Source organism: Oryctolagus cuniculus, chromosome 15, assembly GCF_964237555.1.
Source record: "Oryctolagus cuniculus chromosome 15, mOryCun1.1, whole genome shotgun sequence".
NCBI lineage: Eukaryota > Metazoa > Chordata > Mammalia > Lagomorpha > Leporidae > Oryctolagus > Oryctolagus cuniculus.
In genome coordinates, this window is record NC_091446.1 from 80,673,946 (window position 1) to 80,693,359 (window position 19,414).

General features: G+C 51.0%; 2 long non-coding RNA genes across 2 annotated transcripts in view; one reads left to right on the forward strand and one right to left on the reverse strand.

Annotated features, from left to right (window-relative positions):
• The window catches only part of LOC127486125 (uncharacterized), a 139,962-nt gene extending 137,492 nt beyond the window's left edge, over nt 1–2,470 (forward strand). The window contains exon 8 of the long non-coding RNA XR_011382561.1: nt 2,361–2,470. This is a non-coding gene — a long non-coding RNA (uncharacterized lncRNA). The remainder of the gene's footprint in view (nt 1–2,360) is intronic.
• Nucleotides 2,471–15,437: 12,967 nt separating this feature from the next.
• LOC138845418 (uncharacterized) lies at nt 15,438–17,037 on the reverse strand. Its single transcript, XR_011382562.1, has 3 exons — nt 16,793–17,037; nt 16,086–16,206; nt 15,438–15,533 (listed from the first exon to the last, which is right to left on the reverse strand). It is a non-coding gene; the product is annotated as an uncharacterized lncRNA (long non-coding RNA).
• Nucleotides 17,038–19,414: the final 2,377 nt, after the last annotated feature.

A 19,414-nucleotide genomic window follows, 5' to 3' on the forward strand; every position in this document is an offset into this window, starting at 1 on the left:
AGAGCTTGCTGATCAACAAGGAATTCTGCTGGTCCCTCCACTCTGTTTATATTGAGCCTCATTTGTGTGCTTTGCCCTGATGCTAACTAACCTCAATACTTTAGCCATCTATGTAGTATTCTGCTGTGTGATTATATCTGGATTTATTCAGCTCATTACTAATTAAGATGGCCCAAGCACTGGGACCGTCTTCTACTGCTTTCCCAGGCCGTAGCAGAGAGCTTGATCAGAAGTGGAGCAGCTGGGACTCGAAACGGCACCCATATGGGATGTCAGCACTGCAGGTGGCAGCTTTACCTGCTATGCCGGCCCCTGTGGGCTTCTTGCAGAGGTTACACTTCCAGGTGCCCCTGTGGGTCCTACATATGGACTGAGCAGGGGAGCTGTCCTCTGTCCAAAATCAAGTTAGAGGCAGCCTTTAGAGGCTTATTGCAAAGGGTTTTTTTTCTTCAAAGTCTCTTGACTCTCCCTGGTCTTACCAAGACAAGGTGGGAGATTGTCACAGGTTCTACCTTGCTTACTAGATTCAGGGAACAAGACCCCTCTATTCCCCACAAAAGGAGGCTTTTCTGAGTCTGGTTTTGTTAATGCACTGTTCAGTTGCTCCACCAGGTTTCCTTTCCTGCTGGACCAGCCTATTTCACTAATTCCATCTTCCTGAGTGTGCCCTTTTATCTTCCACACACTTCAGAGTTCCTCCATGCTGGTGAAATATTATGCATGCAGCTATTTGGGGGGGATTCCATCTTTGTAAACCCATTATTTGAATAACAACAGCATGGTCTGAATTAGGCAGAAACAGAATGGAAACATTATATACTGATGTTGGTATCAGACTTTTCCTTCTACCTGGGAGCCATTTTCCTCTGAGCATCAGTCATAAGATAGAGATGATCTTACCTACCCCAGATGGCTGCTTGAACATCAGATGCCATGGGGTGTGTTCAGATCCTGCCACAGAGCCAGTGTTTGGCTCAATGGGTTAAGCTGCCTCCTACATTAGAGTACCTGGGATGGAATCCTGTTTCAGCACCCAATCCAGCTTCCTGCTAATGTGCCTGGGAGATAATTGATGATTCAAGGACTTGAGTCCTTCCCAGCTATGTGGGAGACCTGGATGGATTCCTAGCTCCTTGATTTGGCCTGTCCCAGGCTCAGCTCTTGTGGACCTTTGGAGAGTGAACCAATGAATAGAAAATCTCAATTCTCTCTCTCCCTCTCCTTCCCTTTCTCCCTCCCTCTCTCCCCCTCCCTCTCTGCCCCTCCCTCTCCCCCCCCCTTTCACTGTGCCTTTTGAATAAATAATAGTTTAAAAATCTTATCACAGTAATTGGTTTAAAATAGGTCTTTGGTACATGTTGGTACATTTTTAATTCTCTCTTGAAGGTTAACCCAACATGATCCTTTCCCCATTTGACTACCTGAAACATTTCCTAGGAGGGAAGACTTGGGATTCAGGCTTGGCCAACACTAAATTTATTACCTCATCACTTTCTGTGAGCAAGAGAAGAACAGTGTCAAGTGCAGTGTGTTTATTGAGGACATGGGTTCTGGAGTCGGTTCTCCATAGCTGTGTTTCTGAATCTGCACAGATGTATATCCAGGGTCCAGATGCCAAGCTTCTCCCTCATCCACTTGCCTGTGGACATAATATTGCAGTGGTCATAATAGTATTCAGTCCACATAACTCTGCAGATTAAAGAAGAACATGTGTGTGAAATGGAAGTATAGATTTGATACTACACAATAAGTGCTGCAAACTACTTATACTTGAGTAAAAAACACTTTCAGTGGAAGTGAATAATGAAATTCATAGCAACCAACCATGGAGTGAATTTGCTTGTCATCAAGATAATCAAGAAGAAATAGTGACCAAAATACTCTGCTCCATTTGCAGACTTCTGGAATGCTAGGACTGGCAGGGCCTTTGGAATTCTAACACATCAGTATTTCCCACATTGTGATCCACAATGATTAAGCAGTTTTCTAGGGAAAATAATATCCTATGATCAAAAGAAGTCTGGCAGACATGACATTCAAATCCTTCCCATGCTTTGGAGTTTTAAGTCCACATTAGAATGTTAAAAGCTATGCAACTCCATAGTTTGAGAAACTTATTTACAATTGTTTAGCCAGTCTTCACCCAACGTTACTTGACAATAAAACCACATACTTTACTGAGCACCCTTTGAGTTCTCTAATGCTGCACAAGAGATTGCCTCCACATTTAGTGGTTTCAGATAACAGTGAAGATGTGTATTTCAAAATGCCATGTATTTCCTGTGCTGGAAGGTGGAAGATGCTGTCCCAGTTGGTGCTGTCTGGGGTGCCACTTCTCTCATGTGATTTCTTGTTTCCAGATGGCTTTCTTACAAAGGTGTGCTCAAGACAGTGTTTCAGTAGGGCCAACAACAGAACCATTAGGCAGCCAAAGGCCTAACTCCTGAAAGTTGGACAACAGCACTTCTGCATAATATCAGGTAAAACAAGTCACAAGGCCAGGCTGGACTCCAGGGATGTGAACACTGCTGTTCCTCTTGGTGGGAGGCCGAAGTTGCATTGCAGAGGGTCACTGAGAGTGGTACAAGGAAGTGCCATGGCCATCTTGGAGTACAATCTACTACTACACACAGAACACAGTTTAGGAAATGCTAATATAGAATAAGCCCCACATTTTCTGGGTTTTGATACTGAGATTCATGGGCATTGATTGGTTTTCCCAAGGATACATAGCTGGTAGTCCACAGAGCTGAGGTTACACTCTGGTCCCCAGACTCCAGGTTTTCTTACTTTACCATGTTGTTCCAGAGGATGACTGATTGTGAATGATTTCAGTGTTGTCCAAACACTTTCTCCCTAAATTTTCAGGGTCCAAGAACTTGTTGTTGGCCTTCTAAGCCAGTCTGGTTTGACTGTTAAAACAGGAATAACTCAATCCACCAGGGACTTGCTTCCTGTCTGTCCCTTCCATTTAGGATAGGTTCTGGTCAAACTTGGTGGTTTTGAATGGCATGTGCAAGGTGAGCTGTCTCTCTGAAACCTCTCGTGAGAACCATGTAAGCAGGTTCTTTTCTTTTGCCAATACTTTTGCTGAGTTTTCTGGGTCTCTATTGAGTCCAGCATGTTTACAATCCACAGTCGGATCTTTACCTAACCCCCCATGTCTCTAAAACTACAATCCACCCCAGGTTAGTTACATCAGTGAATTTACTTAATGCTTATCTGAAATGGCAACTTATCCTAAACATGCCTTTCATGTTATTAAAATGCTTAAAAGCAAATCCAGAAATAATAACCCCTCCATGAATTTTCCTTGAACTGATCAAGACAAGCATGAAAACCTAACCTGATTTTTATGTCTACAAATTCTGCTCAAGCTCCTTCTACTTAATTTTTATGAAGACCCCTTATTTTGCATGCTCTGTGAGATTTTTATTGACTCTACTCAAAGCATGTTTGGGGCTTGGACATTTTCTACCTAAGTTCAGTCTTCTGTTTATGTATAATGTGTTTGAATTTTATTTTATTTTCTTTTAATGCCAGCACTATGACTTAGTCTTGGATTCTGTGCTTTCCAATGGAGGAAGACGCATCTGAATTGCTCTTTGCAGAAGCCCGAAGTCATATCTGCTGCCCCAGTGAACGGGGAATACTTGGTAACAACAGCTTGGTCAATGTCTCCATGACAGGGACCCCTAGCCACATTGCTTAAACATTTGCATGAACTTGACTTTAAATGTCCTAGCTTGCTTTGCTCAGGAAGCCTAATGAAAAAGACACATTAAACAAAGGCATGCTTTGCAGACAGGACACGAGACTGTGGCTTTGTATTCCTTTTGTATTAATGTTTATTGTGAACAGAACCCAGCCTCTCTCTACATGGCATTTTCTGCTCATGTGTCACAGCATGACAGGCTCTGAAGGCTGCATCTCCTTCCCATTCTTAGCTCATTACAAGGTGGGGTGAACAGAAGGATGAAGGGTTTTGTGGCTGTGATTTATGCATGAGGAGCAGAGGTGGATGTTAAGTCCCTCACCTGATATTTAAATCTAAGGCTACCAGGGAACTAAACAGGAGAAAGAAAATAACAGGTGACATTATAAACATAGCCAGTATCAAATAAACTTTGAAAGATCTCTCTGGAAATGCTGTTAAAATGCAGCTCAACTCTTTGTTTATTTGGTTGATTTTCTCTGAGGCTGAGGGTGCAAGAAGCAGGAAAATAAATACATCATGTGATGCCTGTGTTGCAGAACTACAGAGAGGCAGGTTAACTGATGAAGTTCAAGTGTCAAGGAGAAAATCCCCTTTGAGCCACTTTGGATCTCGGAAGGTGCCAATCTTCCTGGGCCCTGATATTAAAGTCCTATTAGTGTGAAACTAGGTCCAGTTGGCAGAAGAGAGCAGCAAATGACATTTTGGAGGCTGGCCTAATCGGATGAACAATTAAATCACATTCCCCTGAAATCTGCCTTTCCAACTATTGTCTGTGCTCATGTCAAGATGGAAAGTCACTTTGTGCAAGCATGTTGGTTTAGAAATGAAATGTCCTCTAACATAAATTGAAGCAATTTCTCTGTTCATCAGGTCACCTTTCTAGAATTCTCTGAGAGTCACCTGCAGTCACAGTCTTCCCTTTAAAGCATCTGCCCTCACATCCACCCACTCCACTCCCTACCTTTCTTTCTACTTATCGACTCACCAGAATTAGTAACTCATTTTGGTGCTATTTCTGCTGTAGGGTTACCCAAGTTAATATGTATGTAACTGTGGCTGACTCATCATTCACTGGAGTTTGAAACATCAGAAGCAATGAGTTAAGGGAATGGAGAAGGAGACAGCAAGGTCATTGCAGTCTCCTACCAAACAAGCTTTCTTTTCCCTGGGGACTGGGACCAGTTTCCTGTGAAAATGTCAGGTATCATGGAAGCGAGTTCATGAAGGAACTAAGATCAAAATGCTCCAATGTGTTCTTTTAGAAAATGAGAACATTATAGGAGAGATGTGTGCAGTCCTCAGAGAGGAAGGGTTGTTCAGAGGTGTGTGTGTGGTGGTGGTGGGGCAGGTAGGTTGATGCAGGAGACTGTCACAGCCTAGGTATTTACTGTAGGGACAAGAGCCACTAAGCCAACTCATCTCAAGTCAACCCTGGGAGCATTTGTGGGGAGGTTGGAAAGTTAAAATGAAGGTTCATGAATCACTGATAAAAGTTTTTTTTTATATTTTTTTATTTAGTAAATATAAATTTTAAAAGTACAGTTAATGGATTACAATGGCTTCCCCCCCATAATTTCCCTCCCACTCACATCCCTCCCATCTCCCGCTCCCTCTCCCATTCCATTCACAACAAGATTCATTTTCAATTATCTTTACATACAGAAGATCAATTTAGTATATATTAAGTAAAGATTTCATCAGTTTGCACCCACACAGAAACACAAAGTGTAAAATACTGTTTCAGTACTAGTTAGCGCATTACTTCACATTGGACAACACATTAAGGACAGATCCCACATGAGAAGTAAGTACACAGTGACTCCTGTTGTTGACTTAACAATTTGACACTCTTGTTTATGGCGTCAGTAATCTCCCTAGGCTCTAATCATGAGTTGCCAAGGCTATGGAAGCCTTTTGAGTTTGCCGACTTTGATCTTATTCGGACAGGGTGATAGTCAAAGTGGAAGTTCTCTCCTCCCTTCAGAGAAAGGTACCTCCTCCTTCTTTGATGACCCCATTCTTTCCACTGGGATCTCACTCACAGAGATCTTCCATTTAGGCCTTCTTCTTCTTCTTCTTCTCCCCCCCCCCCAGGGTGTCTTGGCTTTCCATGCCTAAAATACTCTCATGGGCTCTTCAGCCATATCCAAATGCCTTAAGGGCTGATTCTGAAGCCAGAGTGCTATTTAGGACATCTGCCATTCTATGAGTCTACTGTGTATCCCGCTTCCCATGATGGATCGTTCTCTCCCTTTTTGATTCTATCAGCTAGTATTAGCAGACACTAGTCTTGTTGGTGTGATCCCTTTGACTCTTAGGCCTATCATTATGATCAATTGTGAACTGAAATTGATTACTTGGACTAGTGAGATGGCATTGGTACATGCCACCTTGATGGGATTGTATGGGGATACCCTGGCATGATTCTAACTCCACCATTTGGGGCAAGTCCGATTAAGCATGTCCCAAATTGTACATCTCCTCCCTCTCTTATTCCCACTCTTATGTTTAGCAAGGATCACTTTTCAGTTAAAATTTAAACACCTAAGAATAATTGTGTGTTAATACAGAGTTCAACCAATAGTACTAGAACAAAACAAAGAGAAAATACTGAAAAGGATAAAGTATTACATTGTACATCAACAGTCAGGACAAGAGCTGATCAAGTCACTGTTTCTCAGTGTCCATTTCACTTCAACAGGTTTCCCCTTTGGTGCTCAGTTAGTTGTCGCCGATCAGGGAGAACATATGATATTTGTCCCTTTGGGACTGGCTTAATTCACTCAGTGTAATGTTATTAGAGAGCATTGGAGAAACTCTGCAAGATATAGGTACTGGCAAAGACTTCCTAGAAAATACCCCAGAAGCACAGACAGTCAAAGCCAAAATTAACATTTGAGATTGCATCAAATTGAGAAGTTTCTGTACTTCAAAAGAAACAGTCAGGAAAGTGAAGAGGCAACCGACAGAATGGGAAAAAATATTCGCAAACTATGCAACAGATAAAGGGTTGATAACCAGAATCTACAAAGAAATCAAGAAACTCCACAACATCAAAACAAACAACCCACTTAAGAGATGGGCCAAGGACCTCAATAGACATTTTTCAAAAGAGGAAATCCAAATGGCCAACAGACACATGAAAAAATGTTCAAGATCACTAGCAATCAGGGAAATGCAAATCAAAACCACAATGAGGTTTCACCTACCCCGGTTAGAATGGCTCACATTCAGAAATCTACCAACAATAGATGCTGGAGAGGATGTGGGGAAAAAGGGACACTAACCCAATGTTGGTAGGAATGTACATTGGTTAAGCCACTACGGAAGTCAGTCTGGAGATTCCTCAGAAACCTGAATATAACCCTACCATTCAACCCAGCCATCCCACTCCTTGGAATTTACTCAAAGGAAATGAAATTGGCAAACAAACAAGCTGTCTGCACATTAATGTTTATTGCAGCTCAATTCACAATAGCTAAGACCTGGAACCAACCCAAATGCCCATCAACAGTAGACTGGATAAAGAAATTATGGGACATGTACTCTATAGAATACTGTACAGCAGTCAAAAACAACGAAACCCAGTCATTTGCAACAAGATGGAGGAATCTGGAAAACATTATGCTGAGTGAATTAAGCCAGTCCCAAAGGGACAAATGTCATATGCTGAGTGATATAAGATTTTTTTAAAGTCAGCTTTGCTAACACTGAAAAGGAACCATCTAACTTTGTCACTAGAGTGAGCAGTCTCTTAAAGGCCAGTTCCTCTGATGGACTGCATGCTGGGGAGATACCATAACTTGTATCTGAAGCTATATCATGCATATTTTCTCCTACCCAAGCAAAAGTAGAGTCAGCTCCTCAGTAAGTAATCAAGTAGTATATGTTTTTTTAAAAAATATCTTTTTAGAGCTCCTGATTCTGGAATGTGGAATAGGTATTTCTTTCTTTATTACTCCCACTAATGATTACTGAAAAAATTGGCTATTATTTAGAAAACAAGGATAAGAATACTGAAAGGTATAGAAATGAAGGCAGACCAACTAGGGACTTTAGCACCCAAGAAATAACACAGTGGTGAATTTCCTGGGTTTCCTTTGTTCTTACATATTTCAGACTGAGACCTCAAGAAGCCAGCATTTCAGAAGTCCCAACGAGTGTAGACAAAATAAGCCATAACCAAAGCCTGCTTTCTCTTGTCAAAGAATCAAGAAAAGCACAGCCGAGCAAGACAGAAATCACTTAATCAGCAATCATTGGATTGCACATAAAGACCCCAGTTAGTCCTATCACACCAGACAAGGCCAAGTGTGGAGCCTACACTTCGAGCTTCTTAATTCAGAAACGAACAGCAGCACCCTCCTTGGGATGGTGTCAAGGCCCAATAGGGAACTTAGATTTTTCATCTTCACTTGTCTTTAGAGAGACCTGGCTTGTTGTCAGTGGAGGCCATATGGAACTCTTGTGTGTTCACCCCAAAGCTAGCCACTCATTGCAGTAATGAGACACCTCTCCTCCTTTGTACTGGGGTAGTGTCCTAGGAAGCATACCAGAGCCTTCTAGGACACTTTTGTTTTGTTTTGTTTTACTTACAATGCAGGGAGGCACCATGGTGAATCTAGAGGAAGGAAAGAGGGTGTGTGTGTGTGTGTGTGTGTGTGTGTGGGTGTGTGTGTGGAGAAAAAGAGCAGCAAGTGCATGAGCAAGACCAAGTCAGAACTAGAGATGTGTAGAGCAGCACATACGAAAAGTACTACACTAACATATGAGGGCTCTTGGAAAATGAATCTAATGAGAAAACTATGCATGGAAATTAAAAAAAAATGTTCTGTAGCAAAACAAATGAAACATCTGGGTATACTTCCAACAAAATATGTAAAATCTCTATGAGGATCACCACAAAGCTCCTAAAAAATATCTCAAGGAAGAACTAAACATTTGGAGACAAATTCTATGGTTATGAATTGGAAGACTTAATCTAGCCAAGATATCTGTATTTCTTCACTTGATAGACCAACACAGTCTTAATCCAAATCCTATCAACGTTTCCAGCGCTGTGGCGTAGCGGGTGCTGACATTCCATATAGATCCTGCCTTGAGTCCCGGCTACTCCTCTTCCAATCTATCTCTCTACTACGGCCTGGGAAAGCAGTAGATGGTGGCCCAAGTGCTTGGGCCCCTACCGTCTGTATGAGAGAATCGGATGAAGGTTGGGGCTCCTGGCTTCAGATCAGCACAGTTCCAGCTGTTGTGGGCAATTGGAGAGTGAGTCAGCAGATGGAAGACCTCTCTCTCTCTTTCTATCTCTCTCTCTCTTCCTCACCTTCTCTGTGTAACTCTTTAAAATAAATAAATCTTCAAAAAAAATCCTATCAAGATGTTTTACAATTAGCAAACTGATTTTAAAATGTATGTGGGGAAGAAGATACCCCGAAGATCCCACTGCCCATAATTGAAGATGAACACACTGGAGGACTGACGTGTCACAGCTTCACTAACTTATGAGACAGCCAATCATGGCAATGTGGGACTGGTGAGAGTCAGAATGGTAACCCCGGAAGAGACCTTCACGAATACAGTTATCAGATCTTTGACAAGAAAGCAAAGTGATACAATGGAGAAAGTCTTCTTAAGAAAGAGCACCAGGTTAGTGAAATCTCCATTCCAGGAGAGGGCAAAGGACTGTCACCAAAGGCAGGTGGCTTTCAATGGAGATGCATGCCTGCAGGTCACCCTGCACATGGATGGCCAGGGGAGGATGGTTCGAGGCCATAGGCACCAGGAAAGTCTCTAGGTGTGCGTTCCCATTAGTAACAATGTTTAGGGCATGTGCCTGGACAGGTGGACTGCCTGCACATCGCTGAGTACACTGCGGTCCACCCAGGAAGCCAGGGCAGAGCAGGGAGCACAGCACAGGCTTGACCTGGACAGAGGCCTTCCCATCCACTTTGCCTGCCCTGTAGCAACCTTGCCTGCAAGCTCATCATCGGGCTCACATCTTCCCCCAGATAAGGAGCAGAAGAAGAAGGTGAAGACTCCAAAATATGGCCTTATGGTTCCCAGGAACAAGAGGACCAGCCTTGAGCACTGGAGAACAGGAAGCAGGCTCAGGACTGGCCCATGGCTGTGGCTCCCCACCCTGGAGAGATGAGTCATCAGCACAGTAGCCACTTGTCACCCTCTATCTCGTCAGATTCTGGCCTCAGTGTGATTCTGCAAAAAGCACCCTGTGGGGACCAGCGATTCTGAGCCCTTGGGGTCCTGCCACTGACACAGCCATGGCTCATTCAAGAATGGAGTACAGAGTGGTCAACTCCAAACCAGACTCAACAGCTAGAGAATCCTAGGCCTTCCAGACCCAGGGGAAAATGGCTATGGCCTAACCTGCCCCATTGGGATGACCCAGGTGGCTTCTGATGAACAGGGCCTAGTCGCCTTTTGGAGGTCGTGTGGGTTGAGGAAGAGGCTACAAGTGTCTGGGACCCTTGGAGAACTGGGATGCTCTCTCTGCCCAAGGCAGGGTTGCAGACTCCTTCCCTGTGGAGCCTCCAGACCAGGAGCCTCTGAGCCAGGAGTCTCTTCTCCCAACATCAGGGGACATATTCTCCATGCTAATGACCCCTAGTGACAGCATGACCTGGAGAAGCTGAACCCACTGTGACAGCAGCCCAGGAGGCCTGAGCTGCCAGAGGGCATGTGGGCATCTGGCCAGCCAGGTGTGCCACCAGGACTAGCTGGACATTCTGGGGCTGCCTCCACCCACTGGCATCCTGGTCTGTGGTCAGAAGTGCCCTGGGGTCCTCTCGCAGGCTCAGGCCATGAGATGCTGGATTGTGAGATGGGGCAGGGAGGATGGAAGGCAGAGAAGGAAGAAGAGTGGGAACCTGGTGCCCACACACCCAGGACAGTGCACAGAGGTGATCATGGGCCTGGTCCCTTGGCTGGACCCACACTCCTGAACTGTCCCAAAGGCCACATATACCCAGCCATTCCTGCTCCTCTGGTCCTTCCCTGGTCCACGCTGGGCACAGGTCAATCTCAGGAACAGATGGAACACCCTGAGCAGGGTCTCTCATTGCATCTGGAGGCTGTGGCACCTCCAGCCCCTTGCAAGGGACTCAGGGACCCTGTGTGGCAGCTCGGCTCCAGGGGTCACAAAATCAAATACATTCTGAAATAAACAATTTAATATACAATCAACAAGGGGCAGAAATTCCCGGGTTCCCTCACGAAGGAGGGAGGGGTATGTGGCAGCCCACAGGTGCCTGGGTCTGTGTCCTACCGCATCTGCTCTGAGGGTGCCCATAGCAACTGTGGCAGTGGACTGGCTCCTTGGCTGAGATGAACTAGGGTGAGGCCGCTCAGGGAGGGGGAGAGGAGCTCCAGAGAGGAGCCTTGTCAATCAGGGAGGTCAATGGGCATAGAGAAGCTAGGCTTCTGGCTGAGTTCAGCTAGGGTGAGGCCTCAGGTAGGGGGAGAGGAGCTCCAGAGAGGAGCCTTGTCCATCGGGGAGGCCGCTGTGCTTAGACAATTTAGGCTTCTGGCCCGTCTGAGCTGGACACCTGGTGGGCTGTTCTTCCCCTCCAGGTGCCCACACACATCCAGCTCCTCCATGGAGTGGGCAGCAAGGAGGCCTTGAGCCAGGGAGGGCACACAGGCCTGGTCTCCCAGCGCAGGGCTGGCTCCTGCAGGCTCCCACCCATGACTATCCCCAGAGTGCATGGGCTCCCATGAAGGGAGGGCATCTTCAGCCCTGCTTCCAGGGCTGGTACAGCCTGCATGGGCCCGGGATCCAGGGGCTCTGAGGCAGGTGAAGGAGGGGCCCTGAGACCCTGCTGGCCACCCAGCTCCAGGGGCCAGGAATCAGCACCTTTGACAGGCGGGCTGAGATTTGGGAGGCCCCCCCATTGGGACAGGTCTCCCCTGCTCTGCAAGCTCTGTGGGGCCAAGAGGCCCAGGCCATGCAGACACTCTGAGGACTTCACAGACAGGGCTGGGGACGAGGGCTCCGGGGAGGCGCCCTCTTCACAGCCTCCCTCCTTGTCCTCTTCAAAAATCGTTTCAGGCAAGATGAATCCCAGGTCCCGCAGCAGCTTTGGCCAGGGCGACACAGGGCACTCGGCAGCCCGGTCTTCCTCCTCTTCCTCCTCCTCTTCCTCCTCCTCTTCCTCCTCTTCCTGCTCCTCCAGGCCGTTGTAGTACTCCTCGTTGTCAGAGTCGGAGTCGTCATCTTGGAAGGTCATGTTGAGTTTGGTCAGGGAAGTCCAGCGCCGGAGGGGGCCTGCTCATCCAGCCAGGAGCACTGTGGGCCCGAGAGGTGGGTGGTGCCCCCTGACCCTGAGGCCCCCGTGGAGGAGCCCTGGCCATGGGGCTGGGTGGTGCTCTCGCCACGACTGCCCTCCTTCTTGGCGTGTTGCTTGGTTTCGGGCTGGACGGGAGATGCGAGAGGACCGGTCTCCCCGGGGACAGAAACTGAAGCCCCCACTGGCTCCTGGGGAGCTGCAGCAGCAGGGTGGCAGCCTTTGCTCTCCTCAACGATGGTCTTGAGGGACACTGGTGGGGGAGTGCGCTCCTGAGAGCCAGGCGGCACCTGCAGGGCCGGGCTGCCATCTTCGGTTGGTTTTGCTGGAAGAACAGATGGGTTTTGCTTCTGTACAGCCACCATCTGGCCTGCAGGGTGCCTGCCCTGCCCTGACCCTTGGGGTCCCCATCGCTCGGTGTGATGCTCAGGATACCTCCAGCCTGCTGGCCACAGAAGGAATGGTGCATGCAGCCTGGGCCATGGGAATGACAGGGACACCTCTGGTTCTTCCCCCAAAGCGCACAGACTGGACAGGCCTTGAGCCCCCCTCCTCACTCTCTCATCTCTGCGGACTGCAGGCACCAATGCAGGACCCCATCACCTACCCCACCTGAAATCCTGGGCCCTAACAGTGCATTGGCTGAGTTACCCGCATCTGAGTCCCTCCTGAATTGTAGGAAGGGAACTGAGCCTAAGATGATGGGGGTGAGAGCTGGGGTTGTGGGGCAGACATGGAGTCTGGTTCAGGCCCTCGGGGACAGGGAATGCAGTTTCTAAAGAGGTGGCAGTGGTGCCCTGTGTCCTCTGCCCCTGGGCCACTGTCCCTTTCCCGGTGAGATTGGGCTGTCAACGCTTCTGTCCCACTAGCACCCAGGGGAAGCAGCACCTGGAAGCACAGTGGGGCCTCCCCAGTGCCTGAACAACCTGCCCCTGGGCCCCCACTGCCAGCCCCTAGAGCTGGGACAAACCCATCTCTGCTCTGCATGGGGACCCATGATCTCAGGTCCTTGGTGGCAGTAGCAGCAGGGGACGAGCACGGAGACCCCTCCCCACCAGAGCCCAGAGGCCAGCGCTGCTCCGGGTTCTGCTGACTTCTGTTGGCCTGAGGCTAGGACTGCAGAGCATACACTCAGCTGCACTTGGGTTCTGCCATGGGGGCCTGCAGCGCCTGCCTCTACGCCCACCCTGCTCACAGGAGTGGACTCGGCCCCCACAACTGGGCTAAGGACACCTGGGCCTTCCAGGGGTCCTCAGATGGCTGAAGAGGATCCAGTGCCTGCTGGAACACCCTGCAGGAGGATCCAGGGAAGCTGCCCGAGGCCCCGCCAGGCCATGCTGTCAGAAGCTCCTGAAAGCAGAACTGCTGAGCCCGGGGAGGACAAGGAGGACTAGGAAGAGGTGAGTCCCTGGGTGGGGCTGCCAAGGCCTGGCACTCCCACTACTGACTCCCCCAATGGAGAATGGGACAGGGCTGTGTGCTGGACTCACCTTCGGGAGGCAGGAGGCACTGGAGCTTCCCCAGCTCACGCATGGAGGCCCGCAGCTGCCTGATGACTGCATCCTCGCTCAGTGACCAGGCCTGCTTCAGGGTCACCTGCAGGAACTCCTGGTTGTGGTCCCTGGACATCTTCATCAGGCACTCTAGACATGGGGGTGGGCATCAGGCTAGGAGGAGCCCTAGGGATGGTGTAGCCACCATGGCTGCTCCAATCCTTGTTCCTGCTGCAACCCCTGACCCTGGCCCTGTCCCCCACTTGCTGGCCCTGAGGCTCAGCCTCAGCTTGGACCACCCTCAGCAGGACAGGGCCTGCCTGGTCTGCACAGCAGGCTCCTTCCTGTGTCTGCTGGGGCTGGGGGAGCTCAGCCCTGCTCAGAGTCACAGGCCACCAGGTTAAGAGAGCCAGGCACTGGGGAAGGAGCACATGCAGGAACTCCTGGATATGGTCCTGGGACATCTTCACCATGGGCTCTAGACATGGGGGTGGGTGTCAGGCTGGGAGGCGCCATAGGGATGGTGCAGCCATGGTGGCTGCTCCATCCCTGTGCCTGCACCAGACATGGTCTGCAGACCCCCTTGGACACCCATGAGTATCAAGCACTAGAGGGGACTGACCAGGGGACACTTTTCCTGGGCAATGACCTTGGCCACTTCTCCCTGTGGACTTTGAGTTTTTGCTGTTGGGGATGAAACGGGATTCTCAGAGCCCCCTAAGTCGGCCAAGAACTCAGAAAACTCGTCCCTCCCCCAGGTTCTGCTCACCCAGGCCAAGCATGAGAACCCCCCAAGTCCTCCATCCCCAGCACCATGGCCTCTGATGGCCCTGAGGACTTACTTCGATGGACCTTGAGGATGGTGTATGCCATGATGGTGAGTATGTGTGCGCCCTCAAGGATGTAGATGTCCCACATCCGAAGTGCCAGGGGGAACGGCACCTGGGGGACAGAGGCATTGGAGGACCCCGCACATCAGGGCCTCAGCAGGGCCCACAGTGGGTGGGTGTGTGGTGTCACAGGGCATCCTAGCTGTGTCCTAGAAGCCCAGAGAGAAAGAGCACCAAGGCCTATCCAGGACCCTGGTGCCACCCAGACTGCTCTGCACACTTTGGAAGCCACACTGGGATCCCAGACTCCCATGAACCTGGTAGATGGTTCAGCCCTTGGGCTGTGCAGAAACTAGCCTGTGCCACCCAAGGTCTATGGATCTCTTGCCTCTCACTGTAGGGCTCTGGCCTTTGCCAGGCTCTCAGGATGGGTCCTGGTGGGACCTGTCCCCTCCTTGCTGTCCCTGAGGCTCAGCCTCAACTTGGACCACCCTCAGCAGGACAGGGCCTGCCTGGTCTGCACAGCAGGCTCCCTCCTGTGTCTGTTGGGGCTGGGGGAGCTCAGAGTCAGAGGCCACCAGGTCAAGAGAGCCAGGTACTGGGGAAGGAGCTTCCCTGGTCAAGGGGTCCCTGGGGCACTTACCCCATCCAGGAAGCACTGGATGTACCAGTGGGTGGTGTAGTCCTCGAGGCACACCCCCTCCTTCTCCTGAGAAGAGGCAAAGGCAGAGGAGGCTCAGGGCCCAGGGCCCAGGCCTAACTCGCTCTAATCTGCGCCCTGTGGCAGAGCCCTTGGGTACAGGAAGCCCAGCAGCAGGTGCATCCCCTCTCATAGCCATGCAGGTTCTTGAGGAAACACAGGTCCCTCAGTCCACTCTGCCCTGGGGACAGCGTCTCCCTTCAATCTACACAAACTCTGGGGGACCAAGTGCTGGAAATCAAACCAGCACCCAAGCTTCCGTGGACCCCAGTAACCAAGGAAAGCCTTGGTGAGGACATAGCCTCCCCTGGCCCAGGAAGCAGTCAGGACCCCTCTCTGTCCTCCCCTCCCTGAGCACAGAGCCCCCGAGGGGAGAAAGGAGATGTTTACTTACCAGGTGTTTCTCCAGGGAGAGGAGCACGCGATGCATGATATCTCCGAGGTGTTGCTGGAATCGCTCCAGTTTTGGGGAGTCTGGTGTGTAGAAATCTGTGTAATAGCAACCCACCAGCCCTCATTCAGAGTGTCTTCTCAGGAAGGTTGGAAAGCCAAAGGCTTGGGGTGGGGTCTTTCTGAACACAGAGGGTCAGGGGAGGCTCTAACAGGCAGGGGAGTATCAGGGGAAGGGGGGTACAGCTGACAGCCCAGGGCAGGCTAAGGTGACCTCTGGGCAGACTGCAGTGAAACTGGGTGCCTCAGGGCCATCTGGACACTCAGGGTGAGGAGGGGTCACCCTAGAATGGATGCTTCTTCTGCAAGGGTGTGGCTCAGTGGGTGGGAGTCTGAGTAGAGATTGAAGCAGTAAGGCCAGTAGAGACCTAAAGGTCATTTGTCAAAGACAAGGCACAGGACCTTTGTGTGATGGGAAGTGAGGGGTATGGCTTGGTATTGGGCCCTCTGCCGGCCATGGCTTCTAAGGAAGTATTCTGAGGGAGACCGCCCTATGCACGCAGCAGCCAGTGAGGGACAATGTCCCAGTCACTTGTCTGCATGCCCATCCCTGCACTTGCACGGACCACACCCACCACACCCATCACCCACCATGCATCGCGTGCTGGCTGTCCCCCATGAGCTGGACTAGGGCCCAGAAAGCATCCTCTTCACTCAGCCACATCAGCAGCAGGGCTGCCACGTGGCTTAGGCCCTGGCTGTAGCCCAATTCCTGGAAGAACACAAAACACATCAGAGGGACCTCCCTGGCTGGGATGATCTCAAGTGGTAAGGGTGACCTCTCCTGGGAGGGCTGAGCGTTACTACCAGGCCCCACTGCTGCCCCTTGAGTATGAGGATCTCAGGGACTGGAGCACACGCCAGCTCTCAAAGTTCCTGGAGAGAATCCTGCAGGGTCTGAGCGCAGGCTGTGCAGGGTTAAGAAGAGGTATGAGCCCCACCCCAGATGTCAGAAAGGGGAAGAATGTTGTGGGGGAGTGCAGACTGCACACCCGTGATGGCCTCTGGAGCTCTCTGCTGCACAGGTGCCCTGCTGGGCCCCACTGCAGATGTGAGGAAGAAGCACCATAGTAAGGCCTGCCTGGGCCAGAACAGAGCCCAGCCCAGGAGAAGGCTTCCGTTCTGCCCCCAGAACTTGAGGTTGGGGCCAAGGAGGCCATGAGCTTGAACTCTACCCCTCAGTCTCTGCCTTGTGGATTAGAGAGGCCCCCTCAACCCAGCTAGGATCTCTGTGACCAAGGGTGCCCTGCATGGACAGCTCTGGATATGACCTTGGAATGTTATCGCAGAATACTCACGGGGTTGTACATCGAGTATGCGAGGAGCACCTCAAATAAGGAGCGTTGTCTGGAAGAGAGAGGACAGAGGCTGTGCGTCCTGTGCTGCCGAGGCTCTCAGTGTGGCTCTGCCTAACAGAGCCTGACAGCCACACGCAGGGCCCGTGATACTCTGCTCATGAGCAGTGACGTTGTCAGGGCACCTGCGTGTGGTCCACCGTGTGGGTGAGCGCTGCCTACAGGGACACACACACTTCACAGGGTGCAGTCACATGCAGTTTCGTTTCCCCAGGTGGGTGTTCATTGCAGAGGTGAGCGTCCCACTGTGGGAGGTGCAGTCCCGTGGGTCTAAGCCGTGGAGAGTCAGCCTCCCATGCACGTTCAGCCTGGTAGCGAGCAGCTCCTGTCACCTATGTGTTCCCCATGAGCCTCAGTGGCCAAACTCCCCACCTCCCCCAGCCCGTGGCCACCACTGCCCTGTTGTGTGTCCCGGATTTGGCCTCTTGCAGACGTCCTGTGAGTGGATCACAGCACGTGTAATCTTATAGGGACGTTTCCTCTCTTAGCAGGATGCACCTGAGATGCATCCAGGTGAGCCCAGGGCTGAGCCTCGTCCTGCCTCTCACTGAATCCCATTCTAGGATTCAGCTGTGACACGGGTTGCTTATCTGTGTCCCCACTGAGCATCATGCAGGCTAGTCCTGTGTCCAGTGACTGTGAACACAACCCTGAATCTTGCGTGAGGGTTTTCTGTGTGCTCAGCTGTTCTGGTGGTTGTGTACATGTGCCTGTGTGCTGGGGGTTCGTGTGGAAGGTGTGTGTTTCTCATTGTAAGAAATGGCCCTGGGTGCCTCCGAGGGCCTGGGCCACTGTGCTCTGTTCCTGCAATGAACCAGAGTGGCACTCACCTCACATTGTCCCCAGCACCCGGCATCCTCAGTGGTCTTAGTTCCCCCATTCTCACAGCTGTGCGCTGGTGCCCCGTTGTGGTTTAGGTGCTAAGCTTGTGTTCATTGTTGAGCAGGAGAATTGTGTGTGCCGTCATGCAGGGGCCCTCCTGAGCCTTGGCCCATGTCAGGGCAGGGAACCCTCATTTGCTTTCTTATTATTGAGATTTACAAACTTCATTTTCTGTATTTTGTAAATACTGTCTCCCCTTGTGTTCCATTTGATTTCATTCCCACCAAAGTGTCTTTAGGAAAGCAAACTGTTCAGTATAAATAGAAGGCCATGGATCCATTTTTTTCTGTTCTAGAGCAATTATGCTTTAGGTTTGGGTCCACGTCTCTCCCAGGCCCCCATGTGTCCCATGAACCTTGCACCTCCCTCCCCCGGGGCCCCTGCAAGCCCAGAGGCCTCACTTGGCTCTGTATCTCTCTCAGACCATCACGTGACTTCTGAATGTGCATGCCACCTCTTCATTGATCTGTTGGACTTGATCTGAGCACAACCTGGCCCGTTCCTTCATCTCCTGCAGGGCATGGCTGAGGGGGAGGGGCCGGCCTCAGGACGAGCCAACCCCCACTGCCACACAAGCACCCCAAAGCCACATCAGCCCTTCTGGTTGGCAGGGAGAGTTCCCCCTGGGAGCAGCTCATTCCCCTGATCCAGGGAGGGTCATGGGTTCCCCACTCGCCTTAGTGTCCACGCCACCCCTGTGCCCAGCAGAGGGGCCACTGAGGACCTGCTACAGTCAGCCTGAGGCCAGGGACTCTGCCAATGTCCTTCTGTGCTACCTCTGCCTTCCCAGAGCAGAAGAGACTGAATCAGGCCTCCGAGCCTCCTCACTGGGCTCTCAGGCCCCACAGGACAGGAGTCAGCCTCACCCTGACCAGCCTTCAGGGCTGCCCCCTGCAGGAGAGCCCCAGCTCCATCAAGAGAGTGGACACCCTTCTTGGATTTGGAGCTGGCCCCAGGGGCAGCCCCCACTTGAAGACTTGGGCGAGGGCGGGGCTGGCGGCTCAGTTGCTCCTTGCTCCCTGATGTCAGCCAGGGAGGTGACAGCCTGGGGCCAGCCCTCTGATGGATTAGCCCTCATTCCCAGAAGCAGTTGAGAGCTGACTCTGACCGATGGAACCAGCAGGCCTGGTGGGGGCTGGGTGAGCTGAGGCCAGGCCAGGCATGAGAAGGCCCAGGTGAAGGCAGGGCCTGGCGAGCATAACAAACGCACAAGCAGTGTCAGGTGTGGGGAGGGCTGTTTGGGACAGAGCCAGCTGAGGGCCCTAGCACACAGGACTTCCACCTCATTCCAGGCATTCTCTATCCATTCAGGACCCAGCACAATGGCACTGGGCAGTCCTGGGCCTAGAGGCAAGGCAGGACCACAGGGATAAGGGCTGTGGCCCTGACCGGATCCTTGTGTCCAGGCCCATTTGTGTGTTGGGAGACATGGAGGAGGCCTCTGGGGAGATGTGGATGAGGCAGAGGGGAGGGCCGGGTGGGGGCCCCAACCAAATGACCACTCTTCCTTGGCATTACTTGTTAACCACGTGGGAGCCTCGGGCTCCTGACCAGGCCCGAGCAGGTCGGGCTGCGTCAGTTGCACGCAGAGCCATACCTCGAATTTGCCAGGGTTCTGGGCCTTCCTGGTATCCACGGAGAGCATCATGGCCCACACCTTGCCGCGCACCTGGGCGGGGATGC